Below are 15887 nucleotides of genomic sequence, written 5' to 3' on the forward strand. Positions count from 1 at the left end.
TCTACACCTAGACATACAATAATCAAGATCCCAGAAACCCAACAGAAGAACAAAATACTACAAGCAGTCAGAGAAAAGAAACAAATCACATACAAAGGAAAGCCCATCAGAATCACAGCAGACTTTTCAACACAAACCCTTGGGGCAAGGAGAGCCTGGAATGAGATATTTCAAGTACTAAAAGAGAACAACCTCCAACCTAGACTGATGTATCCTGCAAAACTCTCCTTCAAAATGGAAGGGGAAATAAGACACTTCCATGACAAAGAACACCTGAGAAACTACATGAATACCAAACCAGCACTACAAGGAATTCTAAACAAGATCCTAGAAAAAGACAATGAAGGTAACAACACCATCAGGCCCAACAGAGCAAATCAAAAACGCAAGACAAGAAATTAAAAGGAGAAGGTGAAAAAGTAAAAAGAGTCAACAAAAGGCCAATAACATATCAATAATAAGTCAGTACATATCAGTTATAACCAGCAATGTTAATGGCCTCAACTCACCAATCAGGAGAAATAGACTGGCAAAATGGAATAAGAAGCAAAATCCAACAATATGTTGTCTACAACAAACACACCTAGTGCAAAAAGAAGCCCATAGACTGAAAGTGAAAAGGTAGAAAACAATTCTCCATGTGACAGGAGCCCAGAAAAAAATAGTGGTAGGAATCTTATTTGCAGACAAAGTAAATTTCAAACCAAAACTGATTCTAGTATTATTGATGTAGGACAGTACTGTATCATACCTCTATGAATATAAAATATCTTGTACCTGCTTTATGATACATAGTAGGGACTATACTTTATCTGAGCTACATTTAATGATATTACTCTATAATGTTCTCTTTCCGGATGATGATTAAGATGCTAATAAAAAAAATGGTGCAAGGCACCATAACAGCAACAGAATTTTGCTGTTTTCTGGATATTATTCTTTAATTTGTTTTGTTTTGTTTTGTTTTAATGGAATGTGCTGAATGTCTATAATTTTGTTCAGATGACTGCAGAACCTGGAAAAGCTGTTGCTGCTATCGATGCATAACATACTGCTATTATTAGTCTTTTTATATAAATATAAATATATACATACATATATATATATAAATTGAATTTTGGGAAACTTTCACGGTGCTGCCAACTTTGGAAAAAGTTATCCCAATTTACTGTGTTGAGTTGGCATTGTACAGAAATGGACAGCCATATTGGTCTAGAAATGTTAATTTTTTTATTTTTATTTTTTTCCATGTGTACAGGGGTAACACATCATACTAAATATGGAAGGTCATATCTACGTGGGTTTGATTACAGAAACTAATAAAGTATTCTCTAAATAATGAAAAAAAAGAATAAGATAAGACTATAAGAGCGAGAAGCAATTTAAATATGTTCAGGGACCATTTTCATCTCCAGAATTAAGGATTGTTTTAATGTTACATCATTGCCTTTTTGCTTTTACTTTCCTTTTTAGTTTTATTTTAGGATTCCCTATTTTTAATGTTCATACAGAGATTTCTTTAACTGAAATATCGAATAGTTTCTTTGGTGTGAAAAACTATAATAGTACACAGGATCCTAATGAGATGATTAATAATGTGAAATAGGAAGTAAAGGGCTAATGGTGTAGGGAAAGTGGTGGAAAAGGTGGGGGAAAGGTAATAAGGGAGAGGAAAAAAATATAAGAAACTGAAAAAATGGAAATAAAGTGTTTGTAAATGGGGAGAGGAGGAGGGGTTGAAGGGAGGGCAGGGACAAGGGGAAAAAATGAGAATCAAGACCTATTATGTAAAGGTACAGAATCCCAAAGATGAATGTAACTGTATTGTATACCTAGATTGTACCAATAAACTCAATAAAAAGGAAAAAAATGTGTTGTACGTACCTTCTCAGAACCAATGACTTATTTCAATTTTGTCTTTTAATACACAGGTATCATCAAAGTTATCAATATTGTCTTTGTTCTTTTTATGATTTGTTCAACATGTTTCCATAGCCTGAGGTCACAGAATTTACTCCAAAGAATTGGAAGTTTTTGCCTTTTTTTTTTTTGAGATCTTTATGCTGGAGTTGATTTTTACTTATACCACTAATATAGATAGTACTTTGGACCACTTCTTTCTACTCACCTTAAGGAGGACAATGCCTCAGGGCCAAACCATTCCCCCCAACCTTTGTCCTAAGGCCTACTTCCCAGGAGGCAGAGATAAAAATGAAGATCCCTGAGCCCACCTTAGAAAATCCCTAAACCAGGATTCCTAAATTCCTAAAACCAGGATGCATGCAGGCCAGACCTGCTGGTATGACCTGCAATAACTTTTCATTACCTGTAGCTCACTGAAAGTTCATGTGTATGGACTGCATCTAATACATCCAATTATAACAGAGTGAATTATGGGAAAGGACACGCCCTATTGATACAGCTGACATGACCCAGCAATCTGTCAGTCATGTCAGGCATGCTCTGGATGGCCTAATGGGAGGCACCCTAGGCCCAGGGTAACATTTTAAATTCTTAAACTTGACACCTTCATTGCTCATGACATTTTCCTTTCTGCAAACTCACTAAGAGCATACTAACACCTAAATTAAACATTGCTGCTTTTTCCTTATCACTGCGTCCTTATAATGTCCAATTCTTTCTTTGTCATACGCAATAGTCTAGAAACCTGTCCAGAACCTATCACCCATGCCAGCAATACAGAGATTCAATCTTATTTTTCCCATATGAAAAATTATCTGGGCACTATTCTTTCCCCACTTTTTTTCATCCCTCTCTAATGTTTACCAATTTCCATTTATGCATGGATATTTTTCTGTCTTTTCTATTCTAAACCATTTCATTTACTTGTCTATTTTATCACCAACACCACTCTGGATTCTTAGATCATTATAATAAATAGTCATACATAGTGAGAGTGATTCCAAACTGTCTGCTTCTTCAAAAGTAGTTATTCTTATGAGGAAAAAATGAGAACCAAGACCTGTCATGTAAAGGTACAAGATCCCAATGATGAATGTAACTGTACTGTATACCTAAAATGTACCAATAAACTCAATGAGAAAAAAAAAAAACGTAGTTATTCTTGGCTCTTTGCTTTTATACAGAAATGTAAAATCAGTTTTTTAAGATCCAAGAAAAATCCTACTTAGATTTTAATTATAAATGAACTTTTGGATTAATTTGGAGAAAACTGACATCTTTATGAAGTTGTGACTTCCTAGTATGTGTTTTCTCATCCTTTTATTTTCAACCTTTTGCTATCTCTAGTAAACAGCATAAAAATAGACTAGTCACAAATGAATTTGAAAATCTGTCTTTTCAGAGCCTACTTTGGTCTAGCAAGCCTCATTATAAGTTTTTGTTGTTGTTGTTGAATTGTGTGTGTGTGTGTACCAGAGATCAAACTCAGGTCCTTGCGCTTGCAAGGCAGGCCACTGAACCACTGAGCTAAATCCCCAGCCCCTCATTATAAGTATTGATGTATTTGGAACTATTTTCTATTTTGCTCTTTCTTTCACTCTGCTTTTTCTATACTTCTATTCTCCCCCAAACTTATTTCAAATTGATGGAGTTTGATTTAGTTACTGCTGCTCCCACACTGGATTCAAATACACATCCTTTAATTTGGTGGTTCTCAAATGTTATGCATCAAAATCACCTGGAAGGCTTATTAAAACAGATTGTCCATCTCCATTGTAGAATTTCAACTCTAGATTTCTGAATTTATATTTCTAAAAGAAGTTCAAAATGATGTTGATAGTGTTGGCCCAAAGAGCACTCTTTGAGAAACATTGTTTTAATTCTATTCTAGTGATTAGTTTTTGAGTTTAAATATTCCCAACTAAGTATAGGGTTAATATTATTATGCTTCCTAAAAATATGAGGCCCTTTAAATATTTTAACTCTGATTTTATCCATCATATCTTAGATGTTTTTGAGAACTAGAATTGGTTTTAATTCTACTTTATTTTTTTTTTGACTTCAATATCATAGGCTTGCTTTGGTTAGTTTATTGAGACAAGGTCTTACTATGTAGTTCAGGCTAGATTTGAACTCACTATGTAGCCCTGGATGGCCTTGAACTTGCAGTGATCCTACTGCCTCAGCCTCCTGAGTGCTAGGATGACAGGAATGTGCCACCATGCCCAGCTGCTATTACTGTTTTTAGATTAGAGGTTTGTGAAGATTTTCATGTATGTTTACTAATATCTTTGTTCAAGTTGCCTGTTTGTTTTGTTTTGTTTTGCTTTGTTGATGCTTTGCAGTGCTAGGGATGGAGCCCAAAGCCTCACACATGCTAGGTAAGCACTCTGCCTTTGATCTATATTTCCAATCCAATTTTTCTTCTTGGACTTCTCAACTTCTCTCTGTAATTATTTTCGCTCTATATAAAATCCATCCTTAGAATTTCCTTGACAGAGGTAATAGACAATCTTTTTTGTTATTATTGTTTGTTTTATTATGTGTGTTTTTTGTTTTGTTTCTTACTGGTCTATTTTATTTGTTGCTTTGGTTTTTGGGTTTGGGGAATGAAAATTTCATTTTTACCACCTACACTCTTCAATGATAAATTATCTAGACATGTAATTCTATTTTAGCAGTTAAGTTTATCCCAGCATTTTGAACCTATTACTCTTCCAGTGACTTTTACCTTCTATTGCTACCTTTGGGGAATCTACTGTTGGTCTTTGTCATATGTCTTTTCTGTGAGTACCTATAATTTTCTACTTTTGTTTAGGAACCTTATTATCACTATGATGTATCAATTTTTTTGTTTATTTTACTTGTTCAACTTAAGATTCACTATTATACCTGAAACTAAGGATTAACTTTCAACAATTCTGAAATATGTCACTATATTGACATTATATTGTTGAAAATCACTTTTCATCAATTCTATTTTCTGCTTATAATATTTTTACCAAAAGCAAGTTAAATGCTCTATCTACCATGTCACTTAACTCCTTACATTTCACAATCATTTTATCTCTACACTGCAATTTGGGAAATGTTTTCAGTTCTAATCCAATTAATTCCACATCTAACTTTTTTGTTTACTTATGGAAAAGCTATTTAAACATGGTATGCTTTACTTATAAAAAATATTGATGATATTTTTTCAGAAATTCTATTTAGTGCTTTTTAAAATCTATCTGAAACTAATCTGTACTACTAGAAGTTATGACAGTAATAGCCAGACATAGTACAACCCTGTAATCACAGTACTCTAGGAGGCTGAGGCAGGCTGAGTATGAGATTAAATTCCAGCCTGGGCAGTTTAGTGACTTAGCAAGACCCTGTCTCAAAATAAAAATAAGTGGTGCCATCACCGGCTTCGCAAGCAAGCACAAGGTCTCAAATTCAATCCCCACTATAAAAAAAAAAAAAAAAAAAGCTGGGCATGGTATTGCATGCCTGTAATCTCAGTACTTGGGAGGCTGAGGCAGTTTTGCTGTGAGTTCAAGGCCAGCCTGGGCTACATAGTGAGTTCAAGGCCTGCCAGAACTGCATAGCAAGACCCTATCTCAAAAATAAAAAAAAATAAATAATTGTAAAAGATAAAAAGGGCTGAGGATGTAGCTCAGTATGAAGGCCCTGGACTCAATTCCCTACACAGAAAGAAAGAAAGGGCGGGGGAGGGAAGAGGAGGGCTGGGGATTTAGCTCAGTGGTTCTGCTGCCTGCCTAGAAGGTGTGAGGTCCTGAGTTCAAAAAAAAAAGAAAGAAAGAAAGGAAAATAAAGACAGGGGAGGGAGAGAGGGAGGGAGGGAGAGAGAGAGAGGAGTAAAGGAAGAGAGAGAGAAAGAAAGAAAGTTTAGGGTTTAGGACAGTAGCCACTTTTGGGGTATAGGCAATGATGGCAAGGAAATATGGGGTTGGGGATTTAGTGTATGGTCACTGTTGGATGTGTTCAGGTTGTGGTATGATTGTAATTATATCATACAATATCTCTTCTTCTTTTCTTGTGTGCTTTGAAAATTTTAATGAAACATTTTTGGCATATTTGTTTTAAATTCTAAACTGCTCAATTCCCTTAAGCTCATAGGAGTCCTTGCTGATTCTAATTTATGATAGACCGTTTGTTTGTGGGTGTGTTTTTTTGTTTTTTTTTTTCCTTAAAAAGAGTTATACGCAGCGAGGCTTATCTAAGGGAACCCTACAGGGCTTACATTGAGACAATGTCCCTCCAGAGGGTCTACACTACTTCTATGCATGTCCAGAAATGCTATCAATTCAGGATCCTAAAATTAACTGCTCTAACCACTCAGGGTACATTCAAATCCCAAACCCATAAAAGCGGATAAGTGTGGTTACAAGTTCTTGCAGCTACTTTTCGTCTCCACTCTGAGCACAGGTAAGATAAGTTTTCTTATTATTTCTGTCAGCTAAAGGTCAGATATTTTTTCTTTTATTCATCCACTCTTTTACTAAGACCACAGCCCTCTGAATGTCTTGGCTGTATGTGGAGTTGTAAATTTCAGCTCCCTAACGTGTGTGCTCCTCCCCACAGCATTATCTGTCAGGCCCACACGCCATCCAGGAGTCCAGGTTACCAAGACTGGCAAACCCCAGCATTCTGGGAGCTTCAACATGGTCTTACAACTCCATTTTCTTTCCATTTGTGATCCATGAGAATTCCCTCTGACCTCCCACAGGTATTTAAAATAATGTTCCTTGGATATAACCTAGCATTTCTAGGTACTTTGCATTTGGGTTGTTTTCATTTTGTTGTCTCTTCTGGCGGAAGAATTAGCAGTAGTTCCAGTCTAGTCATAGCTTGGTGCATCCTGGGAGCAGGGCACAGGACCTGGTTTTTGTTGTGAAGCTGTAGAAGACCTACTGTGACTCAAGGGTCAATGGTTGTGGCAGTAGCTGCCCAAGAGCTAGAGAGAAACTGACTAGAGCAGAAATCATAGATTTTTTTTAATCACCGTTCTAGGGTGTTCTATAGTCATTCTTGAAAGGCCACATTTGATCCTGCTCCTCAAGCACTCCAGTAATTTTATAAGACACTAATTTTCTTTGTCAAACTCTCCTGAAAATAGGAAGTGATTTCTCAATCCTGCTTGACAGAGACATCAAGAGTCTAAAGACCAAAAAAAAGAAGAAAAAGCAACAGGGGTTGACCAAATTTATAATTGAAGAAGTGTAAATTATTTTTAAGGTTTCTTCATTTATTTACATTTTTTACAGATATTGTTTACCTATTACATTGGCAAAAATTCAATTAGAAGCAGAGATGATTCCATTTGCTGTTGCTGCTAATATAAAATTGGGACAACCTTTCTAGATACCAAAGCTTTAAAAATAAGCACAACCTTTGACGTAGTGTTCCACTTCTGGGAGTTTGTCTGTGCACAAAGATTTCACTATAAGAATATTCGGTGAATTACTTATCTGTAATTTTTAGAAAGAAGTTATCTCATATTAAATAACTGAGGGTTAGCCAAATAAATTATAGCACATACATCAAAGATGATGAAGACTTTAAAAAGAATGCTGACATGGGAAAATGTTGCCAATATATTAAATGAAAAGACTTTGTAAATAATGCACACAAAAAGATTCCACTTTAGGTAAAATAGGTTAAATAATATCTTCAAAATGTTGACAAACAACATGGATAAATGTTATAGACATTATTTTTAGCGAGAGATGCCAGATACAAAAGACTATGTGTTGTAAAAGTCAAAGTAGTGTTGACCCTGATGCATATAAGGAGGGCAAAAGGTAAGGTACTGGTGGTGCAAGGACACTGATAGCAGAGGAACAGGGGAAAGTTCCATGGAGCCAAAATGGTTCGTATCCCGTGGTAGTATTGTAGACTGAAGGCTTGTGTTGCCCTCAAAATGCATATTGGCCTTTTGCTTTGCTTTTGTACCCCTGAAAGCAAAATGGGTCACCAGCGGTTGTGCTGGAGCCATCTGCAAAAGTTTGGCCAGGGCTTTCATTCTCTTTTCCTCTGCTCAGTGTCTGATCAGGAAGTACTGCCTTGGTGGGTGGATACAGCCTATCAGTGAAAGGATATAGGCTTCCTCGAGTCAGACTAAGTGATCCTTGAACACTTATCCAAGACATCTACCCAATGAATGAAATCATTCTAGTCCTTGTGAGTGAAATATAAAATTAAATTTTAAGCTGGGCATGGTGGTGCACACCTCCACGCTTAGGAGGCTGAAGCAGGAGGGTCACGAGTCTGGGGACACCTGGGCTACATAGTGAGTTCAAGCCCATCCTGAACTACATAGTAAGACCCTGTGTTAAAAAAAATGAATAAATAATATAATAAAAGTTTTTAAACATTTTTTGGAGGTGCTGAGGATTATTGAATCCAGGGCCTCACACGTGCTAGGCAAGCCCCACCACCACTGAGCCAAACCTCATTCCCCCAAGAAAACTTAACACCCTCCCTAAAATGTACGTGTTGACTTTGTTAAAGCCACCTCTTGGAGCTAGATGTGGTCCTGAACTTAAATCACTGAAGTGAAGAGGGAAAGGGTGGGTGGTGAGGGTGGTGAGGACTCTTTGTTAGATGTTCATATCTGGAAGATAATCTTAGACTATAACCGTAGCCCTGTGGGTGTATTTTTTGGTAAAGTACTTGGACATATTGTGCACATAGTTCATACTCTATTGCACAGCATCTAAGCTTTATAGATGCCAAAGTGTGACAGTGTACCATAAAAACTAGAGGTAGTGAGTTAGACCACATTTAAGTATCTTTTTGTTGTAATTGATAAGAAAGATGCATCTTGGACTTGGAATCATTACAACACCTCTAGGCAGTGTGTATCAGGACTCATCACTAGGCTGGCAGCCTAGGGGCAGAAATAAGCACACAGGGAGAGATGTGAGCAAAGTGTTCAGATTCACATTTTGATGAGAGGAATCAGTGTCTTCTAGTTGTCCTGTAGAAATACATTAATAATTTAGTGGGAATATGCCTTCGTGCTAATATTTTAATAGTAAAGGTAACTCTGACACATGGCTTGGTGTACTCTGTTGCTTTATGTCTCATTTTAAACTGAGCATTAAGGAAATGCAGTATTGTAATTGTAACTTTGCCAATACTTCTATCTAGAGGCCTGTTGCCATTTTTATCTTAAGTGAAATTATTGTTCCCAAGAAAGGCAGGATTACAATTTTTTGTAACAGATTGAGTTGGAATAGTTTGTTCTTAGTTATCAAAAATACTCTTGTAGCTTTGGGATTTTGAATTGATGAATATTCATGAAGTGTAGAAAAGTATTACACACTGTACAAAATCAATCACAAAATGGCATGTCATATATGTACGTGCAGGACCTAAAAAAAACACATCCAGCTAAGCTGTTTATGATTGAGAATGACTTTGTTCTTTGCTTCTTGTGTTTGTTTCCTGTAATACATATATTAACTTTAAAAAAATAAAAATTATTTTTAAAACTCAAAAAAAAAATGTACGTGTTGAAATCCTAACTACCAGGTGATGGCATTGGAAGGTGGAACTCTAGAAGATGATCAGGTCATGAGGGCAGAGCCCTTGTGAATAGGGTTAGTGCCCTTATAAGAGAAGACAGAGATGATCTTTTTCTCTACCATGTGAAAGTACAAGGAGAAAATGCTAACTCTAAGCTGGCAAGAAGGCCTTCATCAAGAACCCAACCACGCTTCACCTTGATTATGGACTTTCAGCCTCCAGCACCATGGGAAATATGTGTAAATGTGTGCTGTTTAAACTTCCCAGTTCATGATACTCTGTTTCTGCAGCCTAAACTGACTGAGACCATTGAGAGGTGCCAGTGGGTATCCACAAATGAAAACTGTATTAAGGAAGGTGTTCTTTGTGCACTTCATTGTGAGTATGTTAAAACATAAAACTCTTTCTGCCAATATGTTCCATTCCCTGTCTTAACCACCAATACCATCATTTTGGAGCAGAGGGTCAGTGTCAGCTATCCAGAGCAAGGGGTGAAAAAGCAGACAGGGTAAACACCCAGGGAGTCTCCAGCTTCTTGCAATCCACATTCTTCCCTTACCTGAGCCCAGGGTTATACCAGCCACCAATGAGGACGTTCCATCTTCACACTGAGGTTTGGCTTTGTCCCTTTCCCCGCCCAAATGCATGGTCCCCAATTTAAATCATCCTAGTGCAGTGATGGTGAACCTTTTAGCTTTCAATGATACAAACAGCCCACTGCAGCACGCATGCAACAGGTTTGCCACCACTGCCCTAGGGCAGGGCACAGAGAAGGACGATGTCCTAGGAGGGGGCTAGGAAGGAAGACAAGAAGGGAGGAAAGAAGGAGAGATATAAAAGATGTACAAGAGGCCAGCACACATCTGTAATCCTAGCTATTCAGGATCTGACATAAAAGGATTACAATCCAAGACTAGCCTAGGCAATTTAGCAAGACTCTCGTCTCAAAATGTTTTTAGGGCCGGGGATGTAGCTTAGTGGTATCACACCTTCCTGGGAAGCACAAGGTCCTGAGTTTGATCCCCCATACCAAAAAATAAAAAATAAAATGTTTTTAAGGAGTTGCCACATTTGCCTAGCATGTGCAAAGCTCTGGATTAAATTCTCAGCATCAAAGGAAAAAAATATACACTAGAATATGGTGGGGTTACTTGTATTTTTGAAATTTTTTTACAGCAAATGTATATTATTTCTGCAGAAAGAAAAAGAGAGTGTTTTCTTTACATTTTGCAATAGTGAAACCACTTGCTTCAGCAAGAAGAGCACAGTACTCAGCAGCTCCTAACACATTCTGTTTAGTTTTAATCCTGGGCCTGTAAAGCCCATGCTAAATGACAAAGGGCCTAGGAGACAGTGCTCTGACCCCCTCTCATTGTAGCCATAGCCCTGGTTTAGGAATGTAAGACAATCTTATTCTGTTTAAAATCCGGATCCTGCCGGGCATGGTGATGCATGCCTGTAATTCCAGCACTGGGAAGGCTAAAGCAGGAGGATCGCTGTGAGTTCGAGACCAGCCTGGGCTACATAGTGAGTTCCAGGTCAGTTTCAACCACACAGTGAGACCCTGTCTCAAAAACTAAAATAAACAAACAAACAAATAAATAAATAAATAAAGTCCAGATCCTGATTAATGTGTAAGTTAGTGGCTCTAGATTTTGAGATACACAGAGACCCCAAGTTAACTGTCGAACTGTTTGCTCATCCTGAATGTCTTGGTGGCCTTTGAAACATCCTATAGGTATCTGTTAATCTTGCAAAAACTTGTGGTTAGGACAAGGAGGGACAACTGGCCCTGGCCAATAGAATAGAAACATACCTGCATTTGCAAAATGTTAACCAATCAAGCATTGACCCGTTTGGAAAGCCCCTAGACCTGCTTCTCTGCTGATTAAAAAGCCTGTTTGAAATCAGGTTCAGGGCTCTTGGTACGGAACCACTGTGTTGGTGAGGGCCGGGGGTCCAGGCTCAAGCTTGCAATAAACCCCTCATGTGATTGCATCGGATTCGACTCCTTTGTGGTATTTGGGATATCTCAATCTGGGCACAACAGGGCCAATTTGCCCTATTATTAGGTGGTTTCAGACTTCAAACCTCTTCTCATCCCTGATGATGCTGGGTAATTTATCATCTTTAAGACCATGCAAACTGGACTTGGTGGTGCACACCTGTAATCCCAGAACTCGAGAGGCTGAGGCAGGAGGGTTCCCACAAGTTCAAGGCCAGCCTAGACTATACAGCAAGACCCTGTTTTAAAAAACAACAAAAAAAACAAAAACCTAAAAAAAAAAGACTTTGCAAGAAACGTGATTTTCAGGCCAGGGATTTAGCTCAGTGGTTCCATTGCCTGCCTCGCAAGTGCAAGGACCTGAGTTAAATCCCAGTACCAAAAAAAAAAAAAAAAAAAAAAAAAAAAAAAAAAAAATCAAATCAAGAAACGTGATTTTCAAACAACAAAAAATACAAGAACCTTGCAAAAAACATCTACCCATTGATAATACGAAAATGATTAAGTAAAAAAGAAAAACAGAAACATGATTTTCTTGGGAGTCTTTTCTCTAAATAACAAATGACTGATGAGGTTACCAAAAGAGAAAATTAAGAAAATGTGTTACGCCCTTTCTATGGGACCCTGCTGAGTAGGAAGTAGTTTACCATAGGCCCTGGGGCCTCAGCTTCCCAGTAAAGGCCTTGTGCCTCTTCATGCTGAATTTAAAAGGCTTTCAAGAGGGATGTGAGCTCTAAAAGCTCAGAATCTAAGAGTCTCTAGTTGTTAAGTATTTGCAATTAGAACTACCAGCTGCACAGGTGTTTTAAAGATAGAATGGGAAACTGCATGATGCCTTTAACATCATACAACCTTCCACCTCCCCTGCTACTCTAGATTCTGCTGCAACCTTGACCCAAGTATCTCCCACCCTAGTTAATGCTCCTGCCTGAGATGGCCCATGGTTGTTGCTACAATTTAAAATCACACCAACATTAAATGGATCTCATTCTACATTGAGCTTGGTGACCAAGATTGCTGTGACCAAATGCTACCACCGATAAAATGTGAGGTGGCCTGGGATGACTCAGGAGGCTTCTCTTGAAGAAGTGGGCTGAGTCCAGAAAAGATGCAAGCCACTGGGATGGGCAGGAAGACATCCTGGGTAAGGGCTCAGAGGCAGGCCTGGCTTGGGCAGAGACTTTTAGGCGAGACTTTCTCCCAGTGAGAGTACACGTTCAAGACATAATTTTTGAAACCATGGACAGAATTGTAGGAATGGAAGAGCAAGCTGATTCATTTACATTTTATCTTGGATGTTATGTCTTTCACTGATACAAACAACCCACTGTGGCACACATGCCACAGGTTCACCACCACTGATCTAGTCAAAGGCAAGCTTCTAGCCAGGCAAGGTGGCACACGTTTGTATTCCAAGCACTCTTGGGGGGCTGATGCAGGAGGACTGAAAGTTCAAGCCCAGCAAGAGCGACTTAGAAGTTAGTGAGCCCCTGTTTCAAAATAAAAAAGCAAAAAGGCCTGGAATATAGCTTAGTGCGAAGGCCCTGGGTTCACTTCCTAATACTGAGAAAAAAAAGTATATGCTCCCCAAGAAGTTTATAGACTAAGCAAGAGAGGAGCAAATCAGCAGACAGCTATAAAAATGTCAGGGACCTGGGAGTGGTGGTGCGCCCTGTAATCCCAGCACTCGAGAGGCTGAGACAGGAGGATGGCCAAATATTGGAGACTAGCCTGGGCTATATAGTGAATTCAAGGCCACCTTGAACTGCTTAGAGAGATAATTAATAATAATAATAATAATAATACAAAAATATCAGGGAGATACAAGACTAGCAGCTGGTCCAACATATTGCAGAGCAAGGAGGAAGGTCTTTAATCATCCAGGACAAGTGTGGTGCGCACATCAACACTGCAGCCCAGCACCAGCTCACTCTGCTAAGGCTTTAGAGATGGCAAAAGACTGGAAGATCTCCAGCGGGTTGAGGTCATGTGAGGAGCACCCTGTAGGTTAGAAGGAGACCCAAGAAGGCTATTACCCTTTTGAAGCAGGAGTGCGGGGTAGACTGTGACAGCACCAAGGCACCACACATCTGATGAGATCTCTGCTTCCTTCCTCCCAGCGCTCCACAGATACTGCTAAGAATCCTGGGTGGGAGAGCTGGAAAAAGGAAGAAATTCCCTTGAATATATTTTTATCCTTCATACCTCTCTGACTGTTCTGGCAACACAACTGTGCAGGCTTATTAAAAGCTAAGTGATAAATACATAATAATGCACTAGTGAAGTCACAGACCAGTGTTAAGAGTTGGTAATAATTTCAAGTGTGTTTCCTTCTAGGATCATTTACATTTTATTACAGGAAGGTTTTTTTTTAAACCCTCAACAATAAAACAACACAAACAGGAAGGAATGCATGCCCCCAGGTGTAGTGTATGGGTAAGAGCAGAAGCAGAGAAGGGCTACCTACAGTGAGGGGTGCTTGCATGTCCCAAATTCACCCTCCAAGTTCAGATCATGAATTCTTTTTTTTTTTTTGGTACCGGGGATCGAACTCAGGTCCTTGCACTTGCAAGTCAGGCACTGGAATCACTGAGCTAAATCCCAGCCCATGAATTCTTGACCTCTGAACACAGCTGCTTCTGAACATTCAAAACCTTCTCACAGGGACCAAGCAGCTAAAAGGGGTGGGGGGGAGTGAGCAAGAGACAAGAGCGATGCAGATAAGAAGAGGCCAAAGACAAAACAATCCTCCACTCATCTTTCCTAATATTGGGATTTGAAGTTATTTCTCAAGCAAGTGAACAATGAAATATCAGAGATCAAGATAGATGATTTGGATCAGAAACCATGCAAAGCATCAAAAATCTGGTACTTTCAGAGGGCCTTGGGTTTAATACTCAGTACCACTAAATGTTTTACATACTACATACATACATTATACATACAAATATACATACATATATACATAAAAATAAATATAACAAAAATATGATACTCTGTTGCTCAGAGCCAATCTTGAAGCACAGAGACCCACCTCCCAGGGAAGATGAGTTAGGTTTTCTAGTCCTCTGGCAGGACTTCCTCCCCACAACAGTGTACTGTGTATGTACTATGGGTCCAGTTGAAAGGACAGAAAAGTGGAAACCCAGTTCATGCACAACTCACTGTGCTCTGAGACATGGCCAGGTCATCAGCAGTACAGAGACATCTTTTTACTGGAGTGAGCAAAAAAGTATCTGTGGCTAATAAACACAAAGGCATGAATAGGGTTAGGAGCATCCACCTACCTCCTGCCTCCAAGAAGCCTGCAAGAGTTCAAGTTGTTAGGTCCATGTCAGACCATGCCAAACAAAACACAATCTTTACTATGTGAAAATCACAGCAGAGAGGAATCTCCCTCATGCTTTCAAATCCTTTGAAGAGTGTCCACTCTCACTACTTCTATATAACATTGTACTGGAGCTCCCAGACAGTGCAGAAAGGAAAAGCAACTGAAGAGGTTCAGAATTTGCTGCTCCAAAAGATGCACACAGATTATGGCCAAAGGCAATTGAGAAACTCATAGCAAAAGCCCTTTGCCTCTTTCAACTCTCTAAAATAAAGCATAAATGTCCTTCTTTGTAAAGGAAGTTTCCATTAGTAAAGGTACACAGCTGTAGCAGGAAGAGAGCTACTCTGAGATAACTTTTGTCCCCTGAAAGACTATCATCTACACAAGATAACCTTTAGTCATCTTACATTTCTTCCCTTCCCCTTCCAGGAACTTGCCTCCACTGTCCCCTAGAAGTCTCAAACCCCTATTCCTATTTGTACTTAGGATGATATCGAAGCCTCAGGCATCTGACCACTTCGAGTCTCATATTTTTGTTTGTTTGTTTTTGTTTTTACAGTACCATGTATCCAACTCAGGACCTTGCACTTTTGAGGCAGGCACAGTGCTGCTGAGTTAAATGCCCAGTCGGAGTCTCATATTTTTTAAACAACCACTTATAAGTATGTAATTAATTTTTTTCTACTATTAATCTGTCTTGTGTCAATTTAATTCTTAAACCAGCCACAGAACCTAGAATAGTAGAAGGAAGCAATTTTTCTTGGTAAAAAAAGACACAATTCCTTACAAAACAAAGAAATAATGATTGGACAGGAAGAAGTGACGCTGTCCTTATTTGTAAATGACAGGACCACACACAAAAAAAAACTGTAAAATAAATTACCCTGAGAATTAATAAACTCAGCAAAATATGCAAATATGTATTAATGAAAATAAAAAACACAACATTTCCTCTATAGCAATGCATCTAGTATTTTCTATTATCGTCTACTTTATATAAATTTTATATGCTGAATAAAAAATACATTCAGTGAAATCACAGACCGCAAGGTCAATATATGAAAATCAATTGTATTTTCATATATGAAT

At 38.4% G+C, this 15887-nt stretch overlaps 1 pseudogene; it reads right to left on the reverse strand.

The window, feature by feature from the left end:
* LOC104863001 overlaps positions 1 to 10109 on the reverse strand; it is a 33506-nt pseudogene extending 23397 nt beyond the window's left edge.
* Between the last annotated feature and the right edge of the window lie 5778 nt (positions 10110 to 15887).

This window comes from Fukomys damarensis, unplaced genomic scaffold, assembly GCF_012274545.1.
Source record: "Fukomys damarensis isolate Sample0158 unplaced genomic scaffold, DMR_v1.0_HiC HiC_scaffold_14, whole genome shotgun sequence".
Lineage (NCBI taxonomy): Eukaryota > Metazoa > Chordata > Mammalia > Rodentia > Bathyergidae > Fukomys > Fukomys damarensis.